We start from the raw sequence: 14,108 nt of genomic DNA on the forward strand, positions 1-14,108 counted from the left end.
CTGAGCCTCCTCTTCCCTGGGAGAAGCAGTCCCAGCTCTCGCAGCCTACCCTCACGTAAGAGATGCTTCAGTTCCTTAATCATGATGGCCCTTCAGCGGGGACTCTCCAGTAGCTCCATCTCTCTTGTTCTGGGCACGATAAAGAGTACGAAAGCTGTTTCAGACAAAGTGGTCTTCCACTTTGGCCAGGGCAGTGGTAAACAACCTGGAGTGGGGACTCTTAAGGAGTATCCGGAGCAAAATTTGGAAAGGTACAGAAGGGTCGGATTCTTCATATCATTTAGATGGCTGAAGATGCAGATCAGTTACAGCAAAAGGTATCTTTTCCTGTCTTTTAATATTTTTGTGCTAACATAAGTAATTTTCCTTTTTTCCTGCAGCAGCCGGTGTGAACAAGAACTAACTTGCCATGTTGCTAGGACTTGCTTGCTTGTATGTCTGAGGGTCAGTGGGACAGGCATTACCAAATCTCTAAGGTAAAAAAACCCAAAACCCAAAAAGCTAATTATTCTTCTGTATATGTATAGTCCATTAAGATATGCTTGTCTCTTCTAAGCCATATACTCTGAGGATACGAAATGCTTCATACTTCTCCAGTGCCACTGAAAGAGCTAAAAGAGTGAGCTGCGGGGCTGAGATCCTTCTGACAAACTTCTGACTTGGCTATGGAGAAAAAATACACAAACTGCATTATCAAACTTGATTAATTATTGAGTTTTAAAGTTTGACCTAATTTTTGATTCAGTTTGCAGTTGTGAGTGGATTTATATTTGGACTAAGGTAATACATTTAACTGCCTCAACAATGGAAAGAGGAATTGGTGGGAATTTACTTATCCTGGAATTGATGAATACTCTTTCTATAAGGATACATTGATGAATTAGACCTACCGTCTGGGAAACGTTGACATGTGCAGTTGCACAGTTTAATCAAATGACAGAGCAGAAATAGAAGCTGCTGCTTTAAGGAATGCTGCTTGAGATCTTGTTCTTGCCTTGAAACTGATGTAGGAGTGGGATGCTTTGTTTGTGTGCGAACTGCAGTACTGATGTTTGAACATGTTGAGTATTTGTAGTGTGAGTGAAATGTGTGTAGTGTTTCCTCATAAAATTCAGCTTATTTCTCAGTGCAGTGCTGACGGGCAGTCTCTTTCCCCCACTGCCATTTGTTTCAGTTCTGATAGAATAGCGTTAGTTTCAAAGGCTCCTTGAACATTAAGAATGCCAAATGTCTTAGTTTGAGCTGTCATAGCCCGTTTTTGTATTTGGGAGTGGCTGAGAAGGCATCTAAATGCAAAATGCTCAGGTGCGAAGTAATACAGAAAGAAGGTTCTCTTGAAAATGCTGAGAGTAAGAGATGTGAAGAAAAAAAATAGAATGCCCTCTCGTGGCGGATTTCTGTTGTACGAAAATGGATTTGTGTGAATTAAACTGGAGAAGACTATGCACTTGCTCTGAAACTGCAACACTGTGGAAAAGTAGAATTAAACCCAGGTAAGCTGTAGGTGAATTTTATCTTGCAGTCTGAAAAAGAGGCCTCCTTCTCCATGGTTCAAACGAACGGTTGGCTGTTTATAGCAGATGCCTAAAATCTTGTGGGGTGAAGTAGGAATAATGATGACACCTGTGATGGTTAGTTTGAAGTAATTCACATTGCTAAACACAGGTGTGTTCTCCAGGTCGTTACAGCTTTGCTGTCCTATGTACCAAATTCAGTCCTGCGCTTTCCAGCAGAGCAATTTTTGAGGTTAGCAAAGCCTATAGTATATGGCGTTATAAAGCAGATAATTTATTTCTCTGGCAGTTTGCTGGTTTGGTCTCGGATAGTTTGCTTGTCTTGTGGTTTGGCTTCCCCTCTTCTACATGAAAGGAGCCATGTCACAAGTGTGTACTATGTCATTATTCAAGTAGATGAGCTATGGCAGGCTCTGAACTTTGCAAAGTTCCTTCAAACAGAAAACAAATACCATTAAGCCCTTTGTTTCCGAAAGTCCTGGACAGCCATTTTCAAAAGTGATTTCTAACTACTCTTAAGCTATTCCTTTAGGATCCCCTGACAAAAGTCATCCTTATAAGTTTTTTTTCTATTAAAAGTAAAAAAGAAGGGTGAAAAAAGAGCAATAGCATTGGAAACGTAAAGCAGTCCAGATCTTGCTCTAAGAATAGTTTTTATGGTATTTAAGATGCCATTGAAAAATGGTCATTGGATAATGTGGGGAGAAAAAGTTTATGAGCTGAAGTTGTTGCTGTTTAAGGCTACACAAGATAAAAGAAGAAAAATAGGTAACCCAAATAGAAAATGTGGCTTCTGTTGCAAATTCTTGCATGTATCTGCCCTGGAGCAGGTACAAACAGGCAGCTGTTTTAAGCACACTGGCCAGGAGACTGAGGATCCAGGCCCAGCTATGGGATGCAATGAATGCCCAAGGCCAGTTACAGGGGCACCTATAGTGTGTACGCGGGAATGCTGGCGTGTGCACATAGTGTGTGAGGTAACTGGAAGACCGAAGGGTCCAGGACCACCTACTGGGTAGGTGCGGTGCTGTCTGGCTGCCAGTTGGGGCTGGGGTAGGCAGAGCAGCAGCAGCCTTGCTTCTGTAGGGCTGCTGGGTTGGGCAGCTCCAAACAGTTTTGTTATCAGAAACAGAGTCATCTAAAAGGGGATTCTGCAGATGGAAATGATGGGAGGGATGACTGTAATACTGATAAAGCTGTGTTTCTTCCTGAAAAAAAGTCTGTCCACCCCAAAAGCAGTGAGCAACAGAGAGGGAACCAAGCCTAGTTTCTGACAAACTGATATTGGCCCACTGGTTGCTAATTTCATTCTCCTCCTTGAACTGGTCACATACTTAATGCTATGCTTGGACAATGCTAGTTATAACAGGCTTTGACCAATTCAGTACCTCTTTCATTAAAAAAAACAAAACAAAAAAAACCCAACAAAAAACCAAAAAAACAAACCAAACAAAACCTTTGCAAGCAGCAGGCTACAGTGCTTTTCTGCTACATTTATACATGCACAGTTCAGGTATCAGAAGGATAATTAGTGGCTACTGACATTGCTAGCTGTCAAGCGGGCAACAATAATGTCTTGAGTGTGTTCTTATTCCTATCTCAAGTGCCAGAGAGGTATCTTTTTGCTTAAACCTCTTCCATAGGGGTTTAAATGATGTCCATTATTATGTAATAGAGCTAGTGTAAGAGGGCATTTGTCAGCAATTATTGTGCTTTCAGCTGTGTTCCTAACCCTTCAGACGTGAACCCACAGTTAAGTAGGTTTATTGAAAGTTTTACCTCTTAATAATTAACTTCTCCTTCAGTCTGCAGTGTGGTAATTGGATTTTTGGTAAGAAAGAATGCTGAAATGCATCAGACTGTAGAAGAGTGATAAAAATATTTTTGCTTTTAATAGGGTACTGGAGCCAGCCAGCCATGCTCTGAAGTGGCGGTTTTAAGGAGGAAGGCAGCCGGTTTAAACACAGGGGTAGGCAGGATCTCGTTAACCTTAAGGGCTTGTTAAGTGTCTGTGCTGCTTCGGGCTGCCATGGAATAGGAGTTAATTGTCACAGCAGTATCCGTGTGTCCTGCTAGCCACGAGAAACTGCAGGATTTGACCAAATCTTGCCATTTCATGAAGGACTGACTGATTGCTCTCCTTAATTTTTGTAAAGCAGCCCGTTGGGATGCAGACCTTCACCTCTGCCTGTTGGGCCAGCAGCCCGCTAGATGGAAGAAATGCTGCAAATCCTGGAAGCATGTGGCAGGAGGGAAAACGGCATTTCTCTGCCCTCCATAGCTGCCGGGCAGGGCGGCTTTCCCTGCCACAGGGCTGGCCCTCTGCCAGCCATCGGAGTGGTGATGTGCAGCGGTGGCTGGGACCTCGCCCTGTGTCTTCACCAGCTGCGCCACTGGGTTCCTGCTGCCAGGGTTAAAACCCGGCTTATTTGCTCCAGCTTTTCCTGTGGTTGTCCTCCTTTTCATTCCTGTCGTCATCTGATGTCTGCGTGGGCACTTGGGAAGTGCTAGATATGGACCTCGTCCTTGCTGCCACCTTCCACGCGGCTTTCCGTGCCAGGCCAGGCAGCTGCAGGGCTGTTGGTGACGGGGCTCCACGCTGTGCCCCGCCACCGCCGGGGACAGGGCTCGGTGCCACCTCACCAGCAGCGCCGTGCGGGGACGGCTGGCGCAGGGCAGGGCACAGGCCCTTGGCGGGCAGGGACCTCATGGCGCCCACCCAGCCCCGCCATTGCCGTCACTCCTGCCGGTGCCTCTGGCCCTTGCGAGTTCCAGCTGGAAAGTGCTGAGGTGAGGCTGGAGGGGAGGGAGGTGGGAGGTGGCACCCCACTCCTCAGGCACCTGAGGCGCCATGGCCAGTGGCCGGGAGGCTCATCCGTGGGCAGGCGGCCATCACCTCACGTGGAGAACGCGTAGGGAAAGTAAATAGGAGAATAAAACGTAGTCCCTCCTGCTGCTGCGGCTGTGGGATGTGCAATAATAGGGTGATGGTCTCACAAAAGGTGAAGCCATGGGGAGCATGGCACGTTGTTGCTGAACTGTGAGAGTGAAGCGGGAGCTGGGCCCGGGCAGACCTGTGAGGGCTCACGGTTCTGCCAGCCGCCATGGGCGAAGGTGGGCTGGGGGACCCCTGGTCAGCTCCCACCTCTCCTCCAGGGCTCTGAGCATCACCCAGGCCTGCTTTAACCTCCGGGACTGGCACAGGACTTGGAGTACCACTGCAGAGACTGACACAGCTTTGCCGAAAAGCACAACAGCAACAAAGCTAAGGTCAACAAGGGTTTAATTTTTTGGTATAAAAATCATAGTAATGTCTTAATGGAGCACGTTAAAAAGTTGCTGGCATTTAAGATGTGACAGTAAAGAAACTGGAATGTGATCGTGTGGGTGAATGATGGACTAAGGTGCGTGCTCCTTGCAGTTGTATTTGCAGTCCTGAGTATTTACGTTTACTCACTGTGCAGGGAAATCTTGGCAGCCATAATTTGTGATGCAATGTACAAGCCAGTGGGTTCTCTAGAAAGAGAAGATCTTGTCTCCCTAACCACAAATCCTCAGAAGGTATTTCCAAATAACTTGAATGCTACCCCAATCAACCTTTTGCTTCATCCAAAAAATCTGGGTATAGGTTGAATTTGTGTCCTGTGCTGATGTTGTACCCCAGCTTCAAATGATGTTTTTTTATTGCTTGAGGGTATTTATGCTGTATCCATAAAGGGAGTAAACCAGCACTGGCATGCTTTGACAGAAAGTAATCAGCTCTTGTACAAATGTGTATTTCCTTATAAATATGGGTATGGATTTTATCCAGCTCTGTCCATTATCAAGGTATTTCGGTAGTTGTATGGAGGACTTGGAACCTGTCTGCTCAGGGAACAGAAATACCAATAGCATGTGAATGAGATGAGAAAGCTACAGAATGTCAAATATTAAGTACTGGAAACAGCAGGTGCAGGGAACAGTTGGCATGAAAGCTCAGAACTGAAATATGTTATGGAATCCCTTTTGAATACTTCTGGATGCACTTCAAATTAAGATATGAAGTTGGATTGTGATTAATTTGTGGCTGGAAAGATGATGGATTAATAAATGGTTCATTATGAATACCTCCAACTCTAAATATACTATGAGCAATTTACTTACTGCTCCGGAATAGGAGATGTAATATTGGTTTAGTTTCTTTTTTCTTTTTAAAATGATATTCTGTTTCATCAGTACAGAATCCAGGTCATGTTTTCTCAGTCCTGTGTGCTTTTAAATAATGAATATAGATGGGATGAAACATGGCTGTAGTTTCATCCTCATTTTCTTAAGCTTTCAATTTGTCATGGAAACAGTCACAATTCCTTTTCTCTTGAAACTCTTGAGCACATTTAAATGTATTATTTTATCAGTATGAAAAGATGTTAACTGTGCAATCTTCTCTCATCTATATTTATTAAAAGTAACTCTAAAGATAACTCAAAGGCTAAGGGCTCTGCAGATGTTACTAATTAAGGCAAAATACAAATATTTTGCAATAAAATGGATAAGGAAGGACAGTTTGGAAGGAATGGTTTTTTTTTTAGCAGAGTGGGGATGGGGCTGTGTTCTTGAGGACCCTAAGAGTTATATGAGAGAAGGAGAACCAGAGCCAAGTGATGTTACTGTGTGTGGACTGCGTGAGGGAGAGTGAAAGGGAGAAAAGGATACTAGAGAAGTAGTATGGCCTGCAAAATGTATGGTGTAATCCTTCCACATTCTCAGAACCGGTGAAGGATTTATCTCAAGTGGCATGTTCGCTTTTGGACACACAACCTCAAGAACAGTGAGGATGCTTAAAAATATGGTTGAAAGGCTGAGAGTAGAGTAGACTCCAGAAGAGAAAACTGAAAGGGGAGAAGGATTCAATCAAGTGCAAATATGGTTACTATGAAAAGGATGGAAATAAACTCTTCTTTCGTATGATTAAGATAAGAACCAATTTTAGTGAAAAAGGCTGAATTTGGATATTTAAGAAAAAAATTGCAGGAATAAGGCTAGTGGAATGGTGAAATGAACTGGTGAGAGGGGAATAAAGTCACAGGCCTTCAGTGTCTTTAGGAACAGGAGGTACAAGCATCTCCCTAGGAGCATTTGTTGACTTTGTTTGGCAACTAGGAGATGAACAGGTGACTTCCAAGTCCCTTTCATCCTTTATTTTTCTTTGATTCTATGGAAATATGTTCCTAATATCCAACACATAAAATACTGTTGGCATGTATTAATGGTAGTCTCTGGCAAACTACACATTAGTTTGGATATTTGGAAGTTGTACACTTCTTCAAAGTCTTCAAGTCATGTACAGCTAGCTGTATGATGACTTCTTATCCATCAAAGTAAAGGCACTGAATTTGGCGGGGATGGTGTTTCTCTCAGTTCCCACTGGAGCGTGCAAATGTAGATTTCATTCCTAGATTCCTGCCAAAAACATCTTCAAGGAAGAAATCTGTATCTCCTTAACCGGTTACCTTTCACTACTTCCTCCACCCTTCACACACCCACCCCCCACCCCCCCCCCGCCCCCCATATTCTCTCTTTCTAAGGAAGTTGAAATATTTTTCTGTTAAATCAGTGACAGCTCAAGCAACTTCGAAATATTGGCGTGTGTATGGAGGTTTCTTCTCCAGACACAGAATTTAGAAGGGCTTATTGAATCCCTGATCCACTCTTTTAAGAAATTTTTAAACTTCTTATTTAAACTTGTTGCAAAGTTTGGCTTTTCTGGAATCCAAATGGTGCTTGTGAGTTCATGTGCATTTGTGTGTCTGTATATAAATACAGATCTTTATAGGGGTTTCTCATAAATGAGTACATGGGGGAAAAAAGCTTTATCTCTGGCTCTCCAGTCTGTCAAGTCAGAATCAGGCTTGAATGGTACACTTTGCTCTGTGTGTACTGTTCTCTTTCCTCAGGCCCTTCTAAATGTGAATTTTAAAAATTTCATTATGTGATTTTTCCAGCAATGTTCTCTGTAGAGAAAGTAGATCTTGTAATGAGAACACTTCCCTGCAAGAGGAGATTACAGTCTGTCCTGTTAAATATTGATCTAAATTTCCAAGCTGTTACAGCATATATCAATTCAGTACCTACCAAACCTACTCAGAGGTGTATAGTTTATCTATATAAAGCCAGACAGAGATACTAGTCATTGCCTTCTTGAGATGTCAGGAACAGAAGATGACTTTTGCCAGTACAGGAGAGTTAGGTGCCTCTTGTCAAACGCTTTTAGCAGCTGCCTTTTCTGTTGAAGAGTTTTCCTCGGTCTGTCGGAATGTCAATGTGCTGCTGTTAGCCTGGTAGGCCAGCTCTATAAATCGCCTATTTGTTGGATGTATGGAAGAGAGAAAAGCATAAAGCTTTGGTGCTTTAATCTGGCACTTGACTGTATCTGGCCTACTGCTAGCATTTTAACACAGAAGGGAGGGCTTTTCTATAATCACACCCAGCACTGGTCTGGGGAGAGGTCTCCCCTTGGTAACTTTTGAACCCGGGCTGATTTCAACAACTTTTGACAGGAATGCAGAAGTCACCAAGTTCAGATTTTGTGACAGTATATGACCAGGCAGAGGAAAGAGATCCTCCAATTGCTCCATCTGTAGGGGAAGTTAAAGCATGTTCTGAAGGCCCTGAAGTTGATCAGAGATGGGATAAAAATGCCCAGACACCAGGCTTCTTAAATCCTGAACCTTCTTTTTTTTTCTTTGTTGTTCTCTATCAATAGGCATTTGTCCGTAAAGGTACTGCAACTGAGCATTTCCAGATCTGTGCCTGTAGTCTCAGACAGCTGATCTGCTCTGAAGAGTGCATGTAGGGAGAGCAGGTGCCTAAGTTCCAAATTATGTTTTTGACATGGAAGTCTGCTTTCTTGGTGTCAAGAGAAGAAGCCATTTCAAATGAATCTTGCTGAAAGTGTTAGCATGGCATTTGCATTAAAAAATTGACACATGCCATTCTCCTGATGGATGCTAACAGTCCAGGCAAATGAGCGTGGCCCCTTCAGAGCTGTGAACCAAACTTTGAAAAGCTCACCTGCACCCCAACTGAAAAATCCCGAACTCCTTCCAACACGCAGTGTCTGTCAGGAAGCTCTATCTGAGAATAAGATTCCTCTGTGATTTTACTGACCACTGAAACTGCCAGTTGAGTGAAGAAATGTAAATTCAAAGTCCAAGTGGCTAGAGGGAAACCTTTTTATTAATTCAAGTCCTACAGAGTTTTACAAGAAGTAGTGAAAGGAATTTTAACCTTAGCATTCTGATGAAATTCCAGACTCTGTAATTACATCGGCTCTGAACTCCACCTGCAGTTTTAGTATAGAAAGCTGTTCTGCTTCAAGCTGTAGCCTGCTGTGCAGCTTTGCTGCTCACTGTCAGACTGGTGCTAGAGTTCATCTGAGAGGTAAATGATAATATAATCTATGTAATTTATACAGTGCTTTGTTGCATTTTTCAAAGCCCCTTCAGGATTCCTCAGGATAAAATACAGAGCAGAAATGAGATGCTATTTGAAAAGAGACTTTTTGTCAACCTGGTTGATGAGTTAACTTTTTTTGGAGCCTATATTTTTATGCTTTCTTGTGTGTTTTGCTAAAACTTAAAACATAAATACACTATACATATGATCAATATATGAACACATCCAGTATCCTGGAGCTTAGGTTAACTCTTCTTGTAAAAGCATCAGCAAAAAGATCTTATTGTTTGAATAGAGAATCCGTGCTGCTCCTTTAGGAGCGATTGCTGAGTTCTGTGTGCTGCTCAGGTGTGTATGCGCCCTCAAAGAATGTGCTCTCCTTGTGCAATTACCTCAAACAGAAAGGCTTTAATCCTCCGTTCTGAGAAAAGGCAGTGAAAAAAGAGGTAATCTGCAGCTGGGTGTTGTCGAGTGTGTGCCATCTTTCAGTGTTTTTGCAAATGCAGGCATTACCCAGGATCTACCACTCTGTAGGTTGTGGTGTAAGAGGGCTGGTCTGCATGGTGGATTGCTGAAAGGCTGTTTGGCTTTAGCATATTTTTACAGGATTTTGGTGGATTTTTCTTGAAGGAGCCAGTTTGCAATTTATGGTGCAGAAGGGTTAAGAAATTTGCATTGCTTTCTTTTCAAATAAGGGTTCACTGTACTGTGGATAGGGATTTACAGGTTGAACACTACTCCTAACAGCAATGCACAGGACTTCCAACGTCTTATAGCCTGAATTTTGACTTTACACTGGATGTGAAACATTACAGACTGTATTAAATTCTTGTGGGTAACTCAAAAAATTTCCTGTTGCCTTAGATGGATAGTGGTTTACACTGTTGATTCTTCTCCATTAATCCAACTTGCATGATAATAAGAATGATAATTTGAGTTCCCTACTTACGATTGCTTTTTAAAATGTAAGTATTTGTATTTTAAGGCATAAGACTGCCAGATCAGATTAAATCCCACTGCCGTGACGCCAGTGTGTATACTCCAAGAGGTGACCCTTTTACCAAAATGGACTGGGCAGTGAAAGAAAAGTGTCTTGTCTGTCTGATCTTCGCCAGAACCTCAGCTATTTTGCCTAGTGCCGGTTTGATGCTATAAAGTGTACAGTACAGGAGCATCTTTGAAATTGTATTTAATTTGCATCTTGCCTCTCTGACCCTTGCACCAATGGCATATTCTTGCTGTTTATAGACCAAACCACTCATTCTTAGGCTAGCACTTACACAAGGAAGTTCTGAGAACTTTAATTATTATTTTTTTTTATAAACCCCAAACTGTAATTGAATGTAGAACTGTTTGAAGTGACTGGAAGGCAGCTGCTGAATTTAATCAGGACTTTGATGTGTGATACATAAATTTATGACATATATATTCATGTATATCTCACTCCTTCCTTAAAGTCATTGAGTATTCTGTTAATGCTTGTGTAAGAAACCGCTGTGTGTCTTGGGGTGGGGAGGGGGAGAGTAAATGATTTGGGTAGAACTGACACTGTAAGGTGCTGTCCAGTATAAAATGTCAGCTTCAGCCTGCAGGTAATGATTTAGTGTTCAAGTAACTTGAGGGAGGGAATATTTTCCAGTTTGTCTTGGGCACTCAGAACCTTTGTGCTCTAATGCATCTTAGAAATTTTCTCTGCAGACTTTCTAAGGGCTGCAAGGACTTCCTAGGGGCTTTAACACCATACCCGTGCTATTCATTCCTGCCTTGAGGTAAACAGTGACTGAACACTCCTTACGCTGTGAGGAATAATTCCCCTTTGATCAGACGTAGCCTGAGCAGTGGGCTACTGCTCTGTTCTTCTGCTGACTCTTTCTAAATTGGGCTGCAAACTGAGAGAGGTACCTGGAGTTTGATCATTTGTATTTTATTAAGGACTTGTCATAGCACAGGAGGCTGTCGTTAGAAGGTCTCCAAATGAAAGAAATACATTACCGATGTAAAATGAATTTCAAAATCCACAGCTGCAACCACACTGAGCTGTGACTTCATGTTTTCCTTGCCCCATTCTTTTTTGCATTTAATTAGGATACAAATCAGCAGTGTCCAGGTCAGAAACTTCACCGAGAGAGCTGTCCCACTTTCTGCGTACAGCATAGCAGCCGCCTCAGGGTGTAAAAATGAACCCCCTAGGCGTTTGTTCCACAGTATCATAAAAGATATTGCTGCCAATGGAAATATGATGTGTTGGAGGCCAGGCTGCTCATCTGGGAGTCCTGTACCTGTAGAGTTCTTTCATTTTGAAGGCTACAATCAGTCAGAAACTTGCATTCTGTCGCACTTAGTCTTGGTTACTGGCACCACAAATCCCTGCTCTATTCACCTTCTTTTAAAAGGCGATTCATCCACAGGCGGTAGCATATTGATTTTTTATTTTCAGGTTGCCTCTTGCAAGCATCACTTTAAAAAGTTTCACAGCCTTACCTTTTATAAATTCTGCAGATGACAGTCTAAGCAAATATGAATGGATCAGTGAGAATTACCATAATCCATAAAAATGTGAAACCATGTCATCTTGAAGAAGTGGGAGGAGGAAACGTCTAGGACTCAGACTTCTAGCTAAACAAAACGATCCTGTGTTTCAGTCTGAGCTGTTTTAATTTTTAACTGTAGGAGCTAGCCACCTGAAAGGTGATATGCTGCCACGTTCAAAGTGACATATTTTGAAATGCAGGGAGACTGTCAACCAAAGGGATCCCCCTCGTGGAATATCTGAATTTGAGTCAGTTCATTTCATGATTGATTTCATCTAGAGATTATTCATTTCTACTGTAAATCTAGTATCACCTAACACTGTTAATTGCTTAAATGATAATGAGTGATTTTTTGAAGACTACGGTATCTAACAGTGTCTTTGCCGGTCCTGGGAAGAACCTTGTATATATCAATGGGGAAACATTTCTAGTTGTTGTCATTATATCCAGATTTGTTTTGGCAGTTTGGCTTCAGCCCCCAGGAATATCCCTTCTTTTCTATTCTTAAACTGATGGAGTAGGGAAAGTGTGTCTCTTTCTCCAGGAGAGGGTGTCCCATCACTGCTGGCCGGAAAGATTTTACATGCTCAGGGCTTACACATACTTTCCTCTACTTTTTGCTACGTTATCTCTCCACCAAAAGCAGCTTGGAGAAGTGCAAAGACAGTAAATCTTAGAGAAGAAATAATGTGTTTGAAAAGGTTGATGGAAAGACTTATATGTGTGACTCTTTCACTTTCGGGAACATCCATACTGATGAGACCTGCTGATGAACATAGAACTTAACCTGAATGCACTGGAGACAGTTGTACCTATCACAATTCTTTTTCCTTTTCTATTTATGTAATGATCTACCCTATGTAGTATATTTCATTGATTCCTACTAAAATATAACACATGATTTGTGAGCCATATTTCTGTCCTTGTCTGATTTTGTTTTTTGAAACAAGGTATGTTTTGCATGGCAGATACTATATTTTATACACCCATGCTGTGAAGTACTTCTATTTGATTTTAGCTTCCTCCTCAACATGAAAACAAGATGCCTTTTTAACTTTTTTCTCTTTAAACACTGACTCATTATTCAAATGTATGGCAGCTTTAATGAAAATTTGCATGAGGCTGTAGATTTCGGTCTAGCTGATGGTTATTGAATGAATGTGTGCAAAATTTATTTGGGACTTCAAGTTCTTTGTTGTTGTTTTGGTTGTTACTGCTCTTCCAAAATCCTGGCAGCTGAAGAATGAGAAAAAGAGTAAGCAGAGAGAGGATCGATAGCAGCAAAATTAACTTCTAATATAAAATGACAGTTTGGCAGTGAACGTATTTGGCATGAATTGCAAATGCAGCAAAGACTGTGAACCATAATCTGATTCCCCCCACCCCCAGGCCTGATTCTATATAATTCTGTTCTAGAATGTCTTATATGTACTAACACCATTTGTGTCACAGGAGCCTTAATATAATCAACATCATATTGCAAAAGCATTCTCAGGATAGTTAGAAGTGTCTCATGCTTCCTCAGTGGCATTTACAATTAATTTTTGCAGTGGTAAAAGTGAATTTTTGGGGAATCTGCATAAGTTCTAAATCAAGGAAGTCTTCTGGACTTGATTGAGTCACCTCATAAGAATAGATAATCTCAAGATTTTGGCCTTTGGTACTCAGATGTCACGGAAGTAACTTAAATTGGTGTTATTTCAACTGAATCAAAGCACTAGCCCTGACTTGGCTTATGAATTGTAGCTGCAATCAAATCCAGACTCAGAACTTCACGTCTTTTGATTTAAAGGGATAGCTGATGCCAGTGGATGTGTCATGTTCAATTTCTATGTTGTATACTTGGCAATTGTGTTTCAGTTGTTTCTCCAAATGTTGCACGTAGTGTTTGGGGTTTTCTCCAGCTAATTGTCACTTTGTCTGCTAGACCTGGTCCTTGCCCTCCCTGCGTTTTGAAATAGCCAACACACCTTGCATCATGTGTGAGCCTGAATGTAGCTCCTCGTGGGCTTTCCTTTTGTGTTTTGGGTTCTTTTTCTTTCCCCAGCCTTTGCTGTGTGACAGTCTCAAAGGACCACATACAGAATGTTTCTTTTGAGATTCCTACAAAACAACCACTAATTCTTTCAGCTATTTCCCACAACTGCAGAGCATTCATTTGAACCAAATGAACTGGATTGAAAACCAGGGGGATGTTTAGTTTAGAAGCAATAAAAGGGTAATTGTCTAGCCTAAAATGAGGATCAGAACTAGATGTGGTTTTGTGGCATGAGCCTGTTTTACATCTGAAGCTTAACGTTTAATAGAATGTATGGCTGAGCCTCACCTTGCTGTGGCATCAAACACATTCCTATGTTTACACGTGTCCAATGGAAAAGATGACATTTGAGGAAAACCAATGCTTGGCTGCCTTCACTGAAATTTCCTGAGGGGGCTTAGTACCAGTTTTCTGAGAATGACTTGCAAATCCTGAGTGTTACGGTGATTCATATCTTCATTTACAGCTAAACCAGACCCATCAATTATAATGCTATATTTTAAGATAAGTGGTCATCCCCTCAGCGTGTCCCCCCTCTGCCCCCTGCTTGGCTCTTTGGATATGGATCACAGCTCCTATAATTGGACTCAT

Source organism: Falco peregrinus, chromosome 12, assembly GCF_023634155.1.
Source record: "Falco peregrinus isolate bFalPer1 chromosome 12, bFalPer1.pri, whole genome shotgun sequence".
In the NCBI taxonomy this organism is placed as follows: Eukaryota; Metazoa; Chordata; class Aves; order Falconiformes; family Falconidae; genus Falco; species Falco peregrinus.